Raw genomic sequence first — 22,556 nt, forward strand, 5'->3', positions numbered from 1 at the left:
TGCTCCCTGCAGTTGCCTCTTTGCCCAGAGATGGATTCCCCTCCAGAGCTGCTTCCCCAGCATGTGGCTAATGGGAGAAAAGCTGGGAGAGAAGCTGGGAGACTCCCTCCCTTATAAGGAGCCCACCCTCCCTTCACCACTCTTTCCATTCTCCAGTTCCAGGGCAGCTTCTGAGCCATCAGTGTCAGGTTGCAAGACAGACAGCAAGGAGCAAATCTCAGCCTCCTCTGAAAGCACAGGATCCCCACCTGACACACACAAATGCCTTCCACCTCCAAACACCTGGTCTCTTCCAGCAGCACCACACAGCAGAGCAGGTGCTGTGCCAGTCTCTTGGCCTCCACTCTCTCTCCCCACACTGCTGTGTCATTTCTTCCTCCTCTATCATTGTGTCAGCTCCTGCTGATGGAGCTGACCTCCCTGCTCCTCCAGACGTTGCATCCGAGTCCTCCAGCACACACATCCATCTCCAAGCACACTGCGTCGTTAAGGAAAGTACATTCAAAATTAGAAGCTGATTACACAGTTTGCACTGGAGCTGGGGAGTATATAAACCCAGTGGGCTCCTTGCAATGCCTGTGCCTTCCTTAACTGAGCGTGCCTTGTTCCCACATGTGGGAAAAAACAGAGCAGGACTACCACAGTATGCAAAAAAATCCAAGTATCACGTATGTGCACCAAAGTCCACTGGTCTCATGAAGGACAGAGGTGCTCAAAAAACATTTTGTGCCAAGCTGTTACAGAGAAAGAGGAGATAAGCAAGACCATCACTGATGTGCACATCCTTTCTAGCATCTGACTGCATCAGGAGCCACAGTTTCTGCATGGTTCCTTCAGAGGCAGGGAGAGTTTACTATCCACCGAGACTGACATTGAGAAAAGTGACAAGTGAAAAGCCTCAAAGATATCACCAATCACTCTGCATGACCACACTTGATGTGCCTGGATGCCTTGTACAGCTCGTGTCATAACTTTGAGGCACGCTGTAAGACTCAATGATGAAAGGAGCTTTGCAGAGGTGCCATTCAAATTACTGCCTGGGTGCCCTTTTCTTAAATCAGGCTAAGCTTTCGCTGGGATCAAGGTAGAGAACAGCTCCAAGGAATTTCTCTGCAAATTCATTTTGCAGGATGCTGATTTCTCATTATGAGAGAACACAAATCCATTTGACAAGAAATGTTCTCTTTCCATTCTCATTTTGTTTCACAACCTATGGCCTAAACCTCGGGTGACTTTCCAAATAAGCCAGCGCTCGTCCTTGCAAAGGAATCTCTGCAGGTAACAAACACATAGAGCACGTTGGTATCTTCTGTGCCATTGCATAGTGCAGCAAGAGAGCACAGGAATACCTTGACAAAAGTTACATATGCTTCTCATACTGCATGCAAGAAATCAAGATTTTGCAGACTTTCGTGAATTGTGCCCCACAGCCTTGCCAGGTTGTTCTTTTTCCCCCTTTCTCAGATGGGGGAACACGAGGGATGGTTGATGGGAAATTCAGGTGGCCTGTGGAAAGAAGGCCTGTGGAAATTCATTCCCAAAGCGAGATCAAACCTAGATCAAATGAAATCCATACTTCAAGAACTAGACCACTCTGTGCTCCAAAACCAATAAATTGAGGTTTCATGCAGTGACGGCCGAGTTTATACATTTTGTATTCAAGTGTCACACTGACACTTGCCATTCTTGGCACTGAGGAGCTAAATTTATCACTGCCTTCTTTAATATGCCGTAAGAAAGACAAAACTAGAGATGTCCTCCTGTCCAGGTTGCCAGCAGCTCGCTGTTGTTGATCCATCCATGGAACAGGCAGCACTGCAGCCTCACCAGAAAGCCTTTCCAGTTTGATTTGCTCTTTCCATTGAACAGCAGCGTGTGGATCAAACCAGGTTGAGCAGCTTGCTGTCTACCTGCTTCTCAAGTGCAACGAAGCAGAAGAAAACTACTCTGACAATTTGAAAGGGGACTACAACCAATTTAGAAGGAAATGATTGCACACAGTCCAACCCGATGCCTCCAACAGCATCACGGAGCAATCCTTCATCACTTAGTGTTCTGGGCCTGTCACTCTGCTGATTTAAAATGAGTTTAGGTAAACTAGTTGCACAACCATGATTCACTCTAAAACACTTCCACTCCAGAGCATCACTCTGCCCCTCTGGTACCTTTATACTTTCAAAGAATATTTCTACCATGCTTTTTATTTCTTGAAACAGACTCTTACAGATAATATATGGCAAATACGTCCCCTTTGATGACCAAGAATCTTACTTCCTGTTGAGAAACTGGATGAGTTCTGGGTGTGTATGTAATCACAGATTTGTTTATCATGCCTAGACCTAATTCTCCATCTATAACAGATCTGAGAGGCTGTTGATTAGAGTGATAGTTAGACATGCAGTAAACATCATTGGGAACTATATTTAGCTAAGACTGATCCTTAAACCTCTGGATTTTCAGATGAGAGAGTCACAGTTTTGTTTGGTTGAACACTGTTGACCTTAACATCACTTGCTGTCATGGAACTGCATTAACTATTCATTGACTTTCAGACCCAAAGTACAGTTCAGCATTTTCTTAGGCACTTCAGAAAGAAGCTTGGTTGTAGCGTTTCATCCTGAAGTCTCTAATGCCATTTACAATTAATTTCTTTGCCAAGAATCAATTCAGTCCATGCCCCTCTGTGCTCCAGGAGACTGCAGGGACTGTCAGAGTAAACCTCACAGGACATTGCTAGAGAAGTCCCAGGGAAGTGAGTGGAAAGCCAAGCTGAGCTCTATTACTTTTGGGACAGCATAAACACTACAGCGGATAAAGCATCCACAAAAAAACCCAAACAAAACCAAACCTAAAGAAAAACCAAACAAGAGAAAAAACACACAAGCAAACAAAACATGAGCATATACTTCTAGGGAAGCCTCGGGGAAGGGAAACAGTTTGCTCTCTGTGGGCACTTTAGGTTATATGAATGGTCAAATAACATGACCTAGAAGGGGTCAGCTGGGAGGGTAGAGAGTTTTGTGAGCATCCCACAGAACCACAGTGCCCACAAGCCTGCACAGCATCTCTGTATTAGCTCAGCTGAGTACCTGAGGTACCTGCACAGGAGATGTGGAGCCTCTGCTCTGGTGGTGCCCTGCACAGTCCACAGCTCCTGCCTCACTGGCAGCTGCAATAAAGCAATATTGTACATTTCCCCAGGTCCTGGTGTTATTAAGGCTGGGATAAGAGGAGAGAAGAGCCAGTCTGCAGGGCAGAGATGAAAGGCTGCCAGCTGAACAAAGGGGAGGCACCCATTCCCAGTACTCCCAAGAGCTCTCCCAGCCGAGGACTAAGCAAGTCCCATCATTCCTAGTCTTCCAGATCACGTTTCAGACACTATGATGTGTTTTTTGGCCCATGCCTTGTCTCTCTGAAGAGCATTCCTTCAGTACATCCCTGTACTAGTTCTGATCCACCAGAAGTGGGAAATTAGGGTATTCAGACACCGTAGGGCAAACCACAGCACAGAGCCTCTAGGTTGGAGCTGTTGTGAAAACGCTCTGCTCCAGGGAAGCACAGAGGGAAGCTCAAGTAAAGCAACATCACCCTCCTTTGGACACATCTGGTTGTCATGGCACAACATGTTCCTGCCAATGAGGCATCTGCTCCATGAACTCCCATGGAAGAACATGTATTTGTCCTCCCCATCACCATCCCACGTGGTAAGGAAGCCAATCCACCCCTCCCCTTCCCCAAATCACTGCACAGTGCCAGGCCACGCATTTCACCCCACTGTGCTTCCTGGTCTCCCAGTCATTCCCTTTTCAATGGGGACATGTACTGGCAGTTCCCCTTTGGTGCCTTTAGGAAGCTCTGGCTGCAGCTGGAGAGCTCACTCTGTGCTTCACTCTGATCCAACTGGGCTTTCGATGACATAATTACAGGCCTATATTAAAATGTTATATTGAAACGATCTTATTCTTCATCAGCAAAGGATATGCCTAACCAAAACAAATTCTTCTATATCATTTATTGTATTTAAGATAATTTAATTCATGCTGGAAGGCAGCAAATGAATAAATTCCATAGCACTTTATTTAAATATTTTAGAACAAATCTTGAAAGATGTTTTCATTTAGCTGAAAGCAGACTAATAGTAGTTTTTTCCTCTACCACAGTAAAAAAGTATGGGTTTCTTTTTATTGTAGTTGTTAAAATAAATGGCATTTTTAATAAAGACTGTCCCCATAACAACATATATGATTTGATCACATTATGAAATAAATGTCATGTGAGATTATACATTTCAAAGCAGACAGTTTATGTTCTTTTAGTTATTAAATTCAATCAGTTTTACTTCCTTTTTTTTTCCTGAAGGCAGGTATGGTTTTGATTAAAATGTGACCCCAAAAGCAGAATAATTTCAGTGAGAGTGTATTTTCATTTTTTGAACGTTTATCTACCTTCCCATAGGAACCTGAGAGAAAAAAAAAATCTCCAAATGTGGCTTTCAGTGGCAGAATTAAAATTTGTTTTACTTTGACTGTCATTTTTATTCCCAAGCAGAACATGTTACAGCACAGTGCTGAGTGGAAGACTCAAGGCTAACTAACTAGACATTATGTTTTTAGTCCATAAAATGTGTTTGGTGTTACAAACAGTATGTGGAGTCCCCCAGTACCCATCTCCCTCGTGCAGAAACCCAGAGCCAGCCGGGGCAGTCTGCTGGCAGACAGAGCTGCAGTCTGCACTGTCAGACCAGGCACAGCACACTGCTCAGTGCCCACAGGGGGCAGGACCTGCAGGCATTTTAGTTCCCTCCAGGAACTTGCTGAACGACTGTCAGATGTGAAGACAGGAATGCCACAGCAGTGGCAGAAGTGACTCTGAGGACCACATCCATGGCTCCATCCAGCTGTCACTTACTCCAAAGGCACGGGATGGCACTCTAACTGATGGCAGACCTCTCTTCCTGTTTCTGATTCTCCACCTCCTGCCCATCAGAACCCTACCGGGTATCCCTGTTTGCTGAGGGACGTGATTTAAGTTCAACAAAGCTCCCAGGATTTGGTGACAGTGCCTCACCACAAGTCAGAAGCTGGTCTAACCCTTAGACAGAAGTTAGATCCTTCTCTGGTCTGGCCTTTACTCCATGAATAAGCTGCTTATAGCACCTATTTCATACATGGTCAATACAATGAAACACCTGGGTGAAAAACAGTACAGAAAAATAGCCTACTTTTAGTATGTCCAGAATTCCCTTTGCATATTGCTGGACCCTTATCCATGTTTAGGAATGCAAAAATCAGAGACTTTTGGAAAGGAAGGCTTCATGATGCCCCTGAGGTCTCACTCACAACACTGAAGGCACAGAAGCTGGATCTGCCAGCCCCAGGATGTGACAATCACTACCCACTCTTCAGACACTGAGTTTCTCTTAGGTGTCTTTCTAAAGCCCTCCATCCATTTCAGACACTTCAGCTACACAACTGTCTTGTTTCAACAAATGAAGCTCCTGTTAAAAATCACTGACAACACGGGGGTTTGCTTAATAAAGAAATTACTTTTAATCTAAACATCACCATCTGTCAGGCCCTGAAAAGGTAAAACAAGAAAAAAATGTTCAGTGATGCACAGCCATGGAGCAACATTTGAAAGCACATCCCAGCTCTCACCGAGCATGAACGCTGAATATTAAACAAACACCTGAAGCTACATGTGCCACCACCTAAAACTATCACTTCATTTTCTGTTCCGTGCTGTGACTTACGGAAAACATCGCAGGCATCGCCATCTGTGTCGCCTTTAATTATCCACAGGAAGAGCACACACGATATTTCACAGCTCATTCAGAAATCAGAGCGATGCAGGCAGGGCAGGGCATGTGTCTGAGGAGCTTTTCTTGTGCCATGAGGGTAAGGGCCACGTGTGGTCCCCAGGAAGCAGGGCGGTGGGGTCAGGCTGCACGGTGGGGACAGGCACAGCCTCTCGTTTGACAGAGCAAAGCTGAGGCTCCCTCTTGAAATCTGCACCTGCCCCCGGGACCCACTGACTGCTGAGGGTGAAGCTTATTAACACCCTGGATGAGGTGTTGGCTCATGCTCAGCTGCAGAAGGCAGAGCTATGTGAGGATAAAAAGGGGAGGGTGCGTATCAGGATGCAGAGCCAAATTCTCTTTATCAGTGAACACAAAGCATGGAGGTAGAGGAGCTTTCTGCAATAGTCAGGAATCCTACTGAAGAGAAGTTTCTGATCACTGACTCGTGCTGAGTGGATGAAGCGAATTGGTGGGAAGCTGCCTGGGTTGGGAGGAAAGCTGGTGATAGACTTTTTCCATTATTCTCAACAGCTCTGAGAAGAAAATAATCCTGGGATTAAACGATTCCACCAGCAGCTGAGCTCAAAGGAAGCCTGCTCTGTGCTTGCTGTACCTTCCCTGTGCCCCTCCAGTAATCCCAATAGCCCCATGCTCTGTGACCCCTTCCACAAAACACCACTGGGCCTTCTCCACATTATTCCCTAGTCTCTGGTCTCCTGCTCCCATCTGACACAGGCTGGCAGAGGAGCAGCAGTGCAGGCTGTCTGCTCACTCCATCCCACCTCCCAGGGACAGCTGGGGCAGGAGGGAAAGGGTTGACAAACAGGCAGAAATAGCCCTGTTACCGTTGGCAACCGAGAGTGACTGTGAGTAAATCCAGACTGAACAGTGCTACCCTCAGTTGTTTTACAGATACTTAACTCATCTCCCTATTTCCTGTTAAATCTCTCAGGAAATACTCAGTAAACCCTACTGGAAGTGACAGGCTTCTGCAATTAAAAATGTCTGGAAATGGAATTCCACTCCTCTGCACAAATAATCCAGACTACAAGCAAGTAGCTTTCTTGGAAGCAGCTGTGGGGCATCTGGAAAAGAGATGCTCAAGAAAACTGAGCAGAAACAAGTGCCCCAGACTTGTTCCATGTCCCCTGTTCTCTGGAGCAAATTCTCCTGCTTTTCCCTTGTGGAGGATTCATATTGAACTGCTCTGAACAGGTAAGAAAGGGCAAAAAAATGTACCTTTACCTACGAGCATCCCTCCTCTGCTTGCACGGGTTGTCCGCTGTGCTGGTGATGGAATAAAGCCAATTAAAACCAAACTCCAGAAGTCAATCAAATCTTTTGCCCTTCATCCCTTTGTTGTGAGGGAACACTGCATGTTCTCCTCAAGTTACCTCCCCAAGCAACAATCCCATTTACTTTTTGACCTCTGTAAATTAAAACAAGTTTGGAGCTCTCTTGGTTCAGAGCTGTGACTCCATTTACTTGTGAAATTGTTTATTCAAGCAATTCCCACTCTGTAGCATCAAAGTTTGTTGTTAATAGTTGCAGACCACTAATCTACACGATGAATATAACAAAGCCTGTGGAAGAATCCCAAATGGACAAGCATGATAAGAGATGGGAGAAAGAGGTTGGCAAAGCTCCAGGTACACGATATTTTTGTGCCTGACCTCTTTAATTACTTGAACACCAAACTGACTGGCAGATGAGCTTTAGAGCTACTCCAGTGACTACCAAGGACTTTCAACTCTACTAAAAAGATGGGGTTTAATTTTTATTCCACAGTACAGAGGTACCTCCATCCAGAACATTTCGCCACAGTACAATGAGGAAATTACTTGAAAATAATAAAAAAAAGAACTTCACAGCAGAGCAAATGTACCTCTTCTGAGTGGCACTGTCAGACAAATATCACATTGCTAAGAGGATATTAGGACATGTATTGGCACCTCAAGGTCTCAGATGCAGGAAACTGAGGATGAAGAATCTGGAATGATGTTCTGGCTGCTTGGGCAGCCCCTTGACCTAAAGCACCATCATAGACACCTTTTCTGCAGCCAGTCTTCCTGGCAACAGGAAAACTGGTGGCAATGATGTCTGGATAAAAGTTTATTGGTAAAAGAAGGTTCTACCATTTCAAAGACTAGTTTGTTGTTTGTGGTTTGGGGTTTTTTCAATTTTTTTTTCTTTTAATCTGCAACACTTAAAAACAAAAGCAGCAAACCACAACACTCCCACTTTTTTCTCATTTCAGTTGTTGGCAACCTAAAATCAAATATCTATCTGCTGCTGAAATCAGCATCAAGCTGGAGAGATCCTAACTTCTGGGACTTCTCTTAAAGGAGCTGGGAACTTGCTTTTCCTCTGCCAGATCATCAGGAACATGTGTCCACTCACGACATCTTGGTATAGTCTTTCATTGAGAAGTTTTAAAATTCCTCAAAGATTTTCACCAAACATCCATAACACCCCCTCACCCTGAAACTGGAAACTGGAGAGTGGAAAAAAAAGATAGTTTTTCAGCTGCAACGTTCTTGAACCCTGAAGCCAAGACATAACCCTTTACTAGCTCTTGTGCTATATCACCTCTATTAAAATTAGCAATATCTGTTTCTCCAGAAATTCACATTTGGGAAATAAATAATAAAAACAAACAAACAAACAACCCCCCCCAAACCACAAACAAACAAACAAACAAACCTAAAAAAAACCAACCAACCAACCAAAAAAAAACCCCACAGCAAATGTAATACTATCTTGCAGTTCAAAATTGAAAAGATCTTGAAAGTGTGAATTAAATTTCATAAAGTGCAAAAAGTTATCATTATCATGCACATTTACTGAAGAAAAAAGTTCATATGACTGAACTAATGTTACTCTATTAAATTACAAGAAAATCACAGAGTTTCTAAATCAGAGCTCCCTCCTGAAATCAGTGAAAACTACCTGGTTCAACATTACTGATTTGTGTGAGCAACTTGGGCTTGGACTGATGCTCATCATTTTTTTCACTGCAAAGTAGAGTTGTTACTGACCTTCCAGGTTGAATTGGGAAAATATTTCTTTATTGAAGTCTCATCAATCCAGAAAGTATCATGACCTGAGCCAGAAATTTCATTCTTCAACCTGAGATATGCAAGAAAACTCTACTGCTGATGAGAGATCCGCAAGATGGATTAGTAAGAATTTTGCCTTTGGTTTGATGTTCAAATTAGATTACTAATTCACAGAGTCCTTTTACTGTTTAATAAATTCAGATGAAAAGGAAAGATACAAATTCTCACAGTTCTCTTGCTACTTAATACATTCAGATGAAAAGGAAAGATAGAGCATAATCAACACGTGTTAATTTATGCAGATCTTTCCCCAGCTTCATGTTTTAAAATGTCTTTTTTAGATAAAAGGCCAATAATACTCAGCATTTTTCATCTTCAAAGTGCTTTGAAAATCTTAACTGGAGAATTGGCATAGCATACCCATCAGGTCCATAAAGATTAGCATCCTTGTTTAAAGAGCAGTTCCAGGCAGAAAGGTTACGGGATTTCCTCACTAACCAGAAGTCTATGCCAAGGATAGGTGCTAATTAGCAAATTCATAACTTGCGGTGCAGCACTTAGATTACATCCCGTGCTCTAAGTCATGCAGGGCATGTGATGTGTGTGCTAAATCTTGATAACACCACACTACTCGAAGTTGAAAAGATGTATAAAATGGGCATCTTATAGAAAAAAGTGCATGGGGCGGGAGGGGGGAGTTATTTCAGCAGTGCATCGTTTTGTTCAGGAGCAGTGCTGTGAGATAAGAGAGGCTGTCACGAAATGGGAGCTGAATGGAGCTCTTACACTGAACCGAGCTGATCTGTTGCCGGTACCTTCAGAGCTCTTGGTGCCGCAGGCAGCCCCTGCTGCCCCAGCCAGGGGCCAGGATCTCATGGGAATAAGGTCCAGGGAGGGGATCCCACACTGCCCCGAAAACAGGGCTCCAGCAGCACACCCAGATGAAGCGCTTGATCAGCTCAGCAAGAGTCTCACGCTGCACCAACTTCACCTCTCCCTCCCAGAGCAGCAGCGGCACGAACAGAGGAGCCGAGGGAGCGGGAGGGCGAGCGAGCGCAGGGAGAGCGGAGCTGATAAGCAGATCCCGATTTTCCGATTAGCGCCAAGGGTTACGTGAACAGATGCCTATCTCTCACAGAGGGCATAAACACATTGCAGAGAGGAGTTTCAGCAGTTTGTTTACAAAGGAAGAACACTTTCTAGCTCTCCCACTGGCAGTTTCTTCCTGCCGCCGTGGCTCAATCTACACTACGCTGCTGGGAAAACTTTCACTACAAGCAGTTTCAGCACTTCTCCTTTTAAATTCATTATTTCCTTCCTGTTCGTTATTTTCTTTCTGTAACATAAAGGCATTCTCATGCATAATCCACAGATATCAGTAACAAAACAGAGACAGGGGTGCACTAAGATGGGTGCACATGAGAGTCACCTCAGCTGCTAAGGACAGGGAGTGTGAGAACTGGCAATACCCACAGAGAGGCAAAATAACAAAGACAAGCAAGAACAGGCCAATGTGAAAATCATAATGACACGGGGATTTACGAGAGGACATATACTACAGCTATAGAGAAATCTTTTCGTGTCTTTTTTTTTTTTTTTTAATCGGCATGGACTTTAAAAATGGACAGCACAGGGGAAAGCGTGGATCTCTGCGTGAAAAAAGCAAAACTGAAAACTTTACCAGGCTGTAAGTGGGTCATGTGCAGCACCGAATCTTGCTGTAATATCAGCATACCAAAGGCTCTGAGAACTCATGCAGTGCCTGGGTTTTTTTTTAGACACGGGGTGTTGTTGTGAGCTGTTTTGGGGAGTGCCCCCGGCAGAAGCAGATCTGTAATGGCACTTTCTCCAGTCATTCATAACAAGGCTCAGTTATGCAAGGTTATACACCGGCATCGCGATGGGCTCCGGGCCAGGAGGTGAAATGCCACAGCAATGTTCTAGCCCAGGGCCTCTAAGACAAACATCAGAGTGAGAAAGAGGAGTTCGCAGGAGTTCACGACCAGCAGCACGCAGGTTTGGTTTGCCCTTCCCTACAGCATCAAACGCCGGGGTCGTGCCTTCACTTTCAAAGCCTTTCCAAACTATCAGGAGAGCTCCACAAACGCTGCCAGCGGTTTGGCTGCCAGAGCGCGGTAACCACCGCTAATGGCTTTGATCGGGAGATAACCCTGTCCCCAGGTGCGGGAGCTTCCTTCCTCTGCCCCTTGTGCCATTACCTCACAAGCAGATTGCAAAACCTCTGCAGCAACAGCAGCTCTGTCATGAGGTGTTTCCTCAGCGCCAGGAGCCGGGATAAAGGACAGTGCTCGGGATAAAGGACGGGGCTCAAAGGACAGGGCTCTCTTCTGGCCGTACTGCTCTCGATGAGCAGCTGTCACAGTGCTCCACAGCACAGCCTCGCGTCCACAGCTCCTGATCTGCCCCTCAGTCCTTCTGACAGAATGAAGCCAGACACCAAACCCCAGCACTGTGATTCTGAAAAAGTCCAGGACTGAATCACAGGCTGAATGTTGCACCTCAGCACTATCTGTAATTATAACTGTTTCTCACTATGTTTCTGAGAGTAAAATGCTCGGCTGTTATAAAGAAAACAGGCCCACGACCAACACTTAACTGCTTTCTGAATACAGTGCCTAGCTTACAACACACTTTATCAGAGGTTTGGGCTATCAAAAGAAGGTTGTGTACTCCATGGGAAAAGTAATATCCGTTTTAGCTTTCAAACATTTTGGCTTTTTTATTAAAAATATGTACAAGAAAAGCTTTATGCTGTTGTCATATACAAAACAGATAACAAATGGCATATACAAAGCAGATAACAAATGCTAAGAAGTGGAAATCTGTCAGCTACTAATATCAAAACACTACACAGAGAATGGAAGGCAAAAAAGTTTTCCCTTACATGCTGTTTATAGTTTGAGCAAACCAGAGCGAGCCCATTGTACGATGGTCCCTCCATCCACCACGTCACATGGAACACCATCCAAGCTGTCACCAAAGTTAAAAGGCCTTTTCTAAAGGGACAATGCTGATATAAAGGCATATTAAAAAAAAAAAAAGCTGGTTATATGAGAAATAACGCCTTAGACTACTGAGAGAGAACACATTAAAAAGCCCAGTATTTTTACTGAACCTTGTGTTTTCCAAGCAGCATGTGAGGGGACAGCCTTTCCTACAGAACTGTGTAGGAGAGAAGTGTTACCTCAAGTCCATGTCTGGGAAAAGTAACACCAGAGCCAGCACAGAGTGGATGAAAGAGTCGTGTCCGGTCCCACAGCTGATAACGTGGGAGCCCCTAAGCCCCACGACAGGCAAATCTGCAACAACCCACAGCACAGGAGCAAAAATTAATACCCTGAGAGATGTGACCAGCAGCAGGGCAAAGCTGGGAGCCACAGCTCCCCCTTCCTCCTCCCCTCCCTCCCTGCTCCTGGATCCACAGCTGAGAGATGCTGCCCTGCAGAGAGGCAAAGTCAGGCAGCACCTCGCCTCTTTGGGAGTCATGTCCCAAGTTCCACAAGTTTCTTTTGACCCTGTAAAGCTCTAATTTGAGAAAGAAAGACAGGGGCTGGTGCAGCAACTTTGAATAGTTCACTGATTTCAGTGCTGGAAAATCCCACACGCCCATTGTCAGATAACATTAGACTGATCGGCTCCTGACTCCAGTCATTTGCTCTTGTACATACAAAGGCAGAAATGGCTGTCTCTGGTGATTGCAGACCTGCAGAAAAACAGAAATCTCCACAAATTGCAGTAATTGAAGGTTCCAGGGGATTTTATTAATCTTACAATGTAATAGCAAAAAAACTTGGGGCAGAATGGAGTTTGTTGAGGAAGAAAAAACCTCTAAATCTGAGGCTACTAGTTTAATTTCTAATAATAAAAATAGTAATGCTATTAAAAAACAAAGTAAACCAAAAATCCCACAACAAATGGAAATTTGCTTTAACTTAGCATTTCAGGTAGGCTAGAAAAATGATGTATTATTACCTCTCCAGCCCAGGTTTAAACCTACATGTTGTTAAAGTCTCCAGGTTTCTAAATGCAGTGGTCTTCATGTAGCACGTACCCACACAATATTTACAACTTAAGGCAGAGCATGAGAACAGAAGTGGAAAACTGCAGCATCTGTAGGTCAGGTTGTGAGGGCTGTGTCCAAAACAAGATGCCAAAGCTCAAGCAGAGCAGTAGGCAGGCTGTGAAAATCAGAGGGTGAGGATATGAAGAAAGGCAATGATTCTTTCTGGCTTTAAAACTGTATGACCATTCCTAATGATTAGAAATAAATTAGCAGGGGCCTGCTTCAACTTGTTCTAACTTATTTTTCTTTTTAACCTACTGCAAACCAAGCTGCAGCCACGTTGTTTCATTTACAACCTTACAAAAACAGACCCTCTCCTCCTAAGGCATCAGTACTGAGAAAAACCTTCCCCCTCCTTCCATCTCAGTGAGTAGCATTAACACCCTCTCAAAAAAGGCAGCAGGGCCTCTGTTCGAGGCGAGAAGATGCAACATGTCCACTGGCAATGACGTCAGGGTTGAAAAAGATGACACTTTATTAGAAGAGCACTTGTGAAAACCACCTACTGATGAAGCCAGGCATTGGAAAGCTCTCAGCAGAACCGTTTATTGACAGAGGAGACTGATCCAAACGGACTATTTCACCGGCTTCAGTATTCCTGCTGGGAGAGTTTAGAGATTAACTTCTTTGCATTTGGGTAGAGACTTTTCTCAACAAGTTTGTTCAACTTGTTGGACCACTAGAAGGGGAAGTTTACCAACAAAACATGCTCCCATGCAGGCAACATGATTTTTGTGGGCAGAAAGGAGAAAGGGAGAGTAAAGTTGGAGAAAACTCAAACTAGAAGCATAGGCCATTGCATTCAGAGACCAAATATTTGGCATTTACAGAGCAATTATTGACCTGTGACTAGAAGACTATTTAGAAATTAAGAAGGGTTGTGTACAAAATGGCAATTACAGTCTAGTCAATCTGTACTCATATCTGGTGAAATGAAATATAGAAGCTCATGGGTTTGGGAACTATAATACATTGAACACTTTTAAATAATCTTTTACTTGTCACCAGCCCTGCAAAAAAGGTAAATTCTACATCAGGTATTTCTCATCCTTAGTCAAAAAGGTTAAGTTCACTTAGTGACAGTGCAGCCACACAGCTCCAGCAACTAAAGCTTACAGTGTCCTTTGTTACCAGGAACATCCCAGCACACACCATTACATCACAGGAAGGTTTGTCTCATCTCCCAGGGCACTCTGAGGGAAGCTGAACGTGTTCACACTTGGTCCACCTTCTTCCAAGCCATTTGCTGCATCAAACCTGCCTCACTTTGGTTTCATTGATGGCCACCCCTTCCTCTCTCTCTGTCTCTCCAGAAGGTGACATTTTAATTGCATGTGCCCTTTTTTTGGTCTGTCAGCTCCCAGTCTCAGCCAAACAGCTGGGTAACTTTGGCTGGCATCCAGAGTTAACATAAGTTGTTTTTAACCTCTTGATACAAAGGCATTTCACGTGGTTCCCCTGTGTGACCTCCGTGCACAAGAACCTGCTATTAAAATATGCCACCATATGCAAGCCACCGACGTCCTGAGACAGCTGTCCTGAGGCACTTGGCCATGGCCTGGTCCCCTGTGGCATCTGGGCCCTGTCAGGGAGCAGCAAATTCTCACCACTTCTGAGCCAAACACATTCTAGTAACAGCACTGAAAACGGCTCCAGAGGACCTCCCGGTGCATTTTAACACTGCTCAAGTTTTGGTTTTTACCAGTTTAGTGCCCAAACCCTCGTCTAGTGTCAGACAATCATGTTTCCTACCTAAAGCAGGGCTGCTGCAGGGCTAGAGGGAAGGTTTGAAGCAGACATACAAACCTCACCATGTGAGAGCTTGGCCATGATGGACAAACAGAAGCTGCCAATGTTCAGCGGCTCCTCTTTGCCCCACAGCAGCAATCCCTGCTCCCAAATGCTCAGGCACAGCTGTGTCAGAGCTTGGAATCTGCTGATGAAAGGACTTTTGAGGCTAAAAGTTAGTCTACTTTTTCCAGCTTTCCAGCTCTCAAATGAAAGTATTAACTGCTTTCTGCAAACCCTTGAAACATCAAGACGTTCCTACTTAAGAGGTGAAATGAGGACTCGGATACAGATTCGCAAATGTTGACTTACATAACTTGCCTGGTAAATGCATGCAGCGTGGTGTGCATTGATTGTCTGAAGATACAGGTGCTGTGCCACTCACAGGGAAGGTATTAGTAAGTACTTAACAATGCAGGGTAGGCTGTTCCTCTTTAATTGCAGGGATGTGCAAAGCATGAGTAGTTATTTGCCCGCATGAGCAGCTCTGTCAGCAAATGGTTACCCAGAGAGCAGCAATCCTGCCTGCACCTCCTTCTCGGAGGCTGCACTCCCCATTTTAGCCATCAGGACACAAAATCTGGGAAAACTACACATACTTGAGCCTGTACGTTTGACAGGCCCCCAAATATTTTTGTTGATTCAGTAATTTAAGAGTTATACTCATAATCCCATAGCTAAATATCAGTCGGCCTTCATCTTTTCTCATTCAGAGAGGACAGAATGAGAAACCATTAGTTTACTTTTGGCTTCACTACAAAACAGTGCATTCTCCAAGGCAGCAACCATCCACTCTGCTGATGTTAGCAGAGCACTTACAGCAGCGAGGTCCTGGTCCAGGACTGGGGTTGCTAAGCAATATGGAAATACAAATAATAAACGAATAACAGCCACCTGCAAAAGATTACACACCGAATTGTACCTTACCATGAAAGCTTATGTTTCAAACTTCATCTCATTTGGATTCAAATTTGCCGAAATCAAATTTATAAAGAAGGAATGATTATTGCACAGAATGTTTTGAGAGATGTAAACACTTCCTTTTCTATTACTGTGATTCACTTTGGGTTGGGTTTTTGTTGGTTTTTTTTTTTTTTTTTTTCTGTTAGGCATTTAAAGCATGCAGCTCTGTGGAATACAATGACTGGTTTACTTATTACAGCACACACTGGAAGCTGCTTAAATATATTTTCCTGTCAGCACGTCTTTGTGATTCCCATATTTAAAAGGTGATTGTTACTCTGTGTACACATGTGCCATTAGCATGATTGATGTCAGAACAGTGTTTGCGCTCCACATCGGCGAAGATTAAAAGCTGCTCCCAAGAAATCCTCTTTACCATGCCCAGCTATGCAAACACACCATACTAGGACATCTCACCAAAGAAACTTCCTCTCAAGGCCACCTCTCCCTCGCTGTGCCTGCTCTGAGCTCAAGCAGCACGGTTGCTACTGTGTAGAGGGCAGATTCCTTCCCTGTAGGCTCCGTTTGTGACCCACTGGAAAGGTTCCCATTGCCTTTAATGGGAATTCAGCGTGGCCCTGCACCGTGTCCCACGCCAAGGGCTGGTCTGGGCGGCCACGGAATCACACAGAACACGCAGAGATTAGGGAATGTAACAAAATCCCCAGACTTGGGGCTTTAGGATTACATTACAGTCTTTGGAATTTGATCCAGATAGCTGAAAACAAAAGGTGCACTCTTGTTTAGATTTTTATTGCCCTAGGACCTGTGAACAAGCACAGGTCAGTGACTGATAGGAAACTCCTGCAAACAAGCTAATTTGGGGTTATTCTGGTTTCAAGTGAAACAGTAGGAAATGAGGAAAAAAAAATCTCTTTCTTAACACAATTCACTCTAACCCTTGGCATCCACCTCACCCACAGATTCCTGTTCTGGCCACGTGCTGGGAGCCACAGTAACCCCCTGTATGTGCACTTCCACAGCAAAATCCTGAAGTAGTTTGATTTCTGCTGGCTCACAGAGAAGGGCTTTAGGTTTGCAGTTGCTGTAGACCAAATGCTCTCAACACAGAAACAGTTACACAAAGCTATGATTTGCTAAGGTGCAGCAATTTAATTGCAAATTTAAACCTTTGTCATCAAAAGATTATCCTATCTGGGGCGAAATGCTATTCTCAACCTTTGTACCCAACTGGGATAGTCTTATCCTGTACCCAAAACAAACAAAAAGGTAATTTGCACAATTTTTTAATTTTTTTTTTTTTTTTTTAGGTTAAGAAGCTTACAGTTGGGAGTGCTTTCTCCCTGGCTGAGAGGCAGGAGGGTGAGTGGCTGCAGAGGACAGACAGGTAAAGCTGTGTGCAAATCCCAAAGTGGCAACTTCTGTGGGAACACGATGCATGTTTTGGATCCTGGAGAAGTGAAGCAAGTCAAGGCGGTGCAGAGGCAGCAGAGGGAATTATACTAATCCAAACTACAAGGGAGGTGCCATGTTACACAGCCGGATGCAAAGCTTAGTATTCACTTTCTCAGGAATGTGCTCCCTGTAACTCGGTTACTTAGGAGATTTCACTCCACATTATTACTTAAGCTCACAATCACTCCGTGCACAGAGATTAATCTGCACAATAAACACGACAACAACAAACAGAATTGGGGGCATCAGGGACAGACATGGATATCTGGTGGGGTTTTTTTCCAGAGATATTACACATGCAACTCAAGAGTTAGAAAGTTCAAAACGAATCTTGCCAAAAGTCCTCAGGGTAAGTGTCACTAAAACAGCAAATACAGATGAGTGTGGCATTCTGTACCTGAGCTACTCATCTTTAAAAAATACATAAAGCAAAACAATGGTGAAGCTCAGCCCGGTATTCCAATACTACCCAGGAAAAGTACAGGTACAGTACCCCAAGAAAGCATATCCATCAAAGTATCAGTGGCTAAAATATCCAGGTTTCACTATCTGAAGCTACCCAAGAGCTTTGAAAACTCAGTTCCCATTAAATTTATCTTCCAGATGGCTTTCCAGATCCCAGCCTCAAGTTTGCACTGACATATGCCCCATTTTACACAAGCCTTTGGATAGCTTCCTTTATAAAAAGCATACACTGTTATTTGGCTTTCAGAGTGGAGGACTTGGGATTATGTCATCAGTGCTCATTTCTGACTCAAGGCATGATGCTGAACAAGTCACCAGCTCCCTATTTCTGAGCACTATCAGTCATTCACTGATAGGAAAACTACCTGCCCCACTGGGGCACTCTGAGGCTTCATTAAATGTTTACAAAGAATTTTAGAAAGGGTACAAATCTACATGAAAGCAAAGGCAGTTTTCACATGTGCACTGGTTAAGGACAGACCCTAGAGAGATGTACTAGTGGCACCATACTGGAAGGTAAAATCAGTGTGATACAGCAGCAGAGAAATATCAGATGGGAAGTAGAGATCTCTCAAGATGACTTTCAGAAGTGGAATAATGGAGGTGAGATTAAGTTTGACAGCAAGTTCCTCCAGTGATAGGAAGTCTGGTATACATTAACTTAAAGGAAGGATAACAACCTCAGCAGAGCCACTGATCACTGCTGAATTATGAGCCCTCAGCACGACAAAGCCATGAAGAGCATAGGCGATATTTCTAGAGAAAGGCATTTCTAGGAAGATAACGTCACTGTATGATGTACTGTTACCACCCCAGATAAAACAGCACAAAAGCATCACTGATGGAGGAAGATCAGACAAGTACAGGAGAAGCTGAGTAGGATAACAGCAGATGAATAGGTGAGTGCATTTCCCAAGCAAAATTTAAGACAGGTCAGTCTAGTAAAGGTAGAGTGGATATGATCTCTCATAAACTCTTCCAAGACACACAAAAAAAGCTGCTCAAACTTGTCAGCAACATGTGCTCAAGAATAGACTCATGCTGCTCACGAGTAAATTCACCTGGAAGCTGGGGGGGGGGGAAACAAAATAAACAAGTCCCAGAGAATAAAGTTCTTAAGTTTATCTACCATAACGTGTAGAAAAAGCAAAATTAGAAGAGATGAACCTGTGTAATACTGAGCCTTTGACAGGACAGGACCAGTAACTTCAATCCCATGTTACAAAGTCCAGCAGCAGGTCCAGATCCTTTCAGTGCTATAGGAACAGATGTTCTTGGAGAGCTATCCAAAATGATCTTATATTGTATAACTATCCAAGATGATCTTATATTGTATAAATGCTTCCTTTCCACAACAGACTGTAATGTTTACTTTAATTCACCCAAAATACCATCTCCACTAACCTAAGCCTTCCAAATTAAACTGACCTACCTGACACATCAATACAGTTTGATTTGACCTCCAGCAGTGCACTTCAGGCTACAGCTGGAATGATTGCTTCACTGTTTATTCCCTCTTTCAAGAAAAAACACATATATATCATGATGTGTGAACTCCTGATTTGATAAGGTAGCTGTGCTCTTTTTAATACGTCCCTCTCTGGTTTTCAGTGTAATAACACACCCAGCATCCATAATGCTCAAGACAGCACTCACATTTTCTGCCATCATCTTTAATAGAGAAAATTCATTTGTATCCTTCTACAGGCAAAATAATGCCAGATGAATTTAGGAAAACAAGAGAGAGATTGGCACATAGCTTATAGCACTGGGAGACAGCTTGGGATTAGCAACAACAGGACTTTCTGTCCTGAGCTTAGACTCCACTAACCAGTGCCGAGGGATTCGTGGTTCTGCAAGGATGTAGGTCATGCCAGAGGGGACACACAGAGTCCTGCAGGAGCCTGGAGGCAATTAAAAGTGGTGATGCAGCTGAGCATCACCACAGGCAGTGAAAAGGGACTTCCCCTGAGACTGGAAATCGCAGGCAAGAATGATCTATTCATCTTCCATGTCTCTGACAAGAAGGGATGGCTTGGTTATAAAGCCTTTAAAATGCAATGAGTCACTTCTCAAAAGAGGTCACCGGTTACTGAAATTTTCCTGAAGTATTTGATACAGAGAAAGCCCTTCAATAACAAATATGAATTCCTTTAATCATACTGTATCTGATTCTTCCAGTAATTACATTTGGGGTACCTGACAGTACAAACAGGTAATTCTCATACGCAGAGTAGAGGTCAACTGGCCAACAAGACACCCTTCTGCTAAAAATGCTCCACTAAAGTTTGTTTTCCAAACCAGAAAAGAGTTTGTTATCCAGCAGTAAAAGATGCCAAACTTCTGCAGAACTGCCTATATATACACCCTCTTCAAGGAAAAGAATGTGCCATGCAAGGTCACCGAGGAGTAAACTAAAGGAACTTCCCACAGAGTACCAGCAACTCACCCATGAGTGGATACACCAAACTCTGCAGCCTGACCAGCTGCTGAGCTGCCTTTGGGAGTGGATCCAGTGTTGCTCTGTGTTTCCCACCACAGGTCAGGTATTGATGAGAAGCAAATCCCCCACCTAAAGAGGATGAAAATCCCACAACATCTTGCACCACAAAGGTGAAACCTCTCGGGTGCAGGTTCTACCTGACCTCCAGAACAGGAAATTGGATTAGTCAGGTAAGCAAGGAGACCATGAGAGCAACTTCTGCACCACCCATAACCCTGCAAAACATCACCAAGGCCTTGCACAGAGTGTTTAATAATGCTGCAGCATCGGGATGGGATCATGAGAGAATCAACTGGTTTCTGCCCTTGGTATTACAACATGTACTCGAACTGCTCTGATCTTACTCCTCCCATCATTAAGTCAGTTAAAACCTACACAACCCCTCCCAAATCATGTGGGAAAGGGCCACCTTCCATCAGCCCCAGAGAGGGAGGAAGCCCAGACTGGGCAGAACTTTGCAGGTATTTTTCTCTTGAGGTCATCAGATGAGTGTCATCATTTTAACTGGATCAGCTCAACGATGCTGTCCTGCCCATCCTTTGAAAGCTGGACAAAGCAGCGTGTGAGCTTTAAACTGGCAGAGATATTAATTTCAAATCAATATGAAACACAAAAATATCAATAGGCATTTAAGAGGTGAAACATTAATTACTTTTCAAAAGGTGCAGTACACAAATTTCCTGGTGTCTTTACAAATAGAAATAATGATTTCATAACATTTATAAATGACTAAGTTAATTAACAGGGAATCTTCAGGGAGATGATGAAGGAAATTTAGAAGAACCTTGTCTGGCACTGTTTGAAATTCTCAAAGGAAGGAAGCGACTTCTTTAAAAAAGATTAATTACAAGTTTTTTTGCTTTACCTTGATGGAATGTCTGTTTACATATTTAAGTCGGTTTTGACCTTCAAAATTCTGGCAAAGAACAATTTTCATTAAACCATCTCAGTGGAAGAACTTGGCAGTTCCTCATCTTATCTCTGAGGTTAAGAGAGGATATTAATCATTTAGCAGGAATGGTCAAACAAAATATATGTAAGTCCTATCCAGAGCAACCTTTAATTTATCATAGTAGACACAGCAAGGGCTGATGTACAGCAAGCTCTTCTGTCAGGTCTGATTCCTTTATGGGATTTGGTTGGAGGCTCCAGAATGAAATAATTCCACAAAAGTTGATGTCTCTCTCTAAGGATCCCTGACCATGAGAATATATCACAACATAATGGTAATATCTCTTCACCACTCTGTGGCAATCCATAGGCATCCTCAACCAAGAAAACTGTATCTTGAAGATACATTTTACAGCAGTAAAATGGCTGTGGCTTCCCTTTCTTCTAAGTTTTATTACTTCAGTGTCCTATTTTCTGTGAAACTCTGCTGCTCTTTGGAGCCCAGTTCCACACCATCACCCACCTGCCTGGCTGAGCTGTGAATACCTGAATAAGCAGTTTGGCAAGGAGGAGCAACATGCTCTGTCTCATCTCTTGTACATGTAAAGTACCAGGTCAAAGAGAAAAGTGTATTAGACATATAAACACTCATCTGAAGAACAATATTTTCAGGACAGAGCTATACTTGATAATACAGTAAAAAGGGAAATGCACTGGGACATCGATTGGTTAAGAATCAATTAAATGTCAGGGTTTTTTTCTACCAAAGTAAATTAAGGTTGCCCCACAAAATGGAATTACTATTGTATATAATATTCTAAGTGACATGAGTCCTAAAACATGAGACTGTATCACATTAACTAAACCAAATACAATAGTGATGAGAATATCAAGAACTCCTCCATAGAGAATTATTCCATAAAACTAAAATGAATTTGGGTAGACATAAAGGAAAAATATTACAAAAATTACTCATGACCTAGAAAATGTGTAGTACAAGACTGAAGGCACTCAGTCTATCAAGGTGTTCATGAGCTGGAGAAATACTGAGGGTAGATATTAAGACAGACAAATCAAGAACGGGGAATAAGAAGCCGACACGGAAAAATTCACAGAGAAATAAGGCACAAGTTGAGCAGCGACAGTAACTAACCACTGGAATAAACTACTCAAGGAAAAGACAGACTTAACACTTTGATACTTTTTCAAGACTGTCTTTCTGGGCAGCACTGCTGTGGTCCAGCCAAGGTTACTCCTCAAAGGAGGAACTGAGAGAAGTTTCCTGATGTGTTCTGCAGGAGCCACACCACCTCCTCGAAGGGCCCAGCAGCAGATGCACCACAGCCTGCACACCTTTAGGGCTGTAACCCCACAGCTAAAAACGTCCTTCCCAAGAACCATACTTAGGTCACAGAATCTTGAAATGGCTCTTTCTTCCTGTGCTCAACAGGTGACTGTTTTTCATACAGAGAATGGGAAAAGGAAGTAACAGAAGGCATATTAAAGTCATAGATCAGGATAATCTCTCCAAGTGCCTAATGCTTCCCACCACTCACCTCAGTGCTGCAATTAGGTGGGGAACTTCCA

The 22,556-nt window shown here is 43.6% G+C and overlaps 1 protein-coding gene and 1 long non-coding RNA gene across 3 annotated transcripts in view; one reads left to right on the forward strand and one right to left on the reverse strand.

Annotated features, from left to right (window-relative positions):
- LOC127476644 (BEN domain-containing protein 5-like) overlaps positions 1-22,556 on the reverse strand; it is a 906,516-nt gene that overhangs the window by 304,170 nt on the left and 579,790 nt on the right. The gene's annotated exons all lie outside the window — the stretch shown is intronic.
- Positions 12,916-20,738, forward strand: LOC127476851 (uncharacterized). The gene is made up of 4 exons (XR_007906748.1): positions 12,916-14,259; positions 16,966-17,042; positions 18,392-18,474; positions 20,117-20,738. It is a non-coding gene; the product is annotated as an uncharacterized LOC127476851 (long non-coding RNA).

This window comes from Manacus candei, unplaced genomic scaffold (assembly GCF_025592945.1).
Source record: "Manacus candei isolate 608988 ecotype Guabito, Panama unplaced genomic scaffold, ASM2559294v1 h1tg000005l, whole genome shotgun sequence".
Taxonomy (NCBI): domain Eukaryota; kingdom Metazoa; phylum Chordata; class Aves; order Passeriformes; family Pipridae; genus Manacus; species Manacus candei.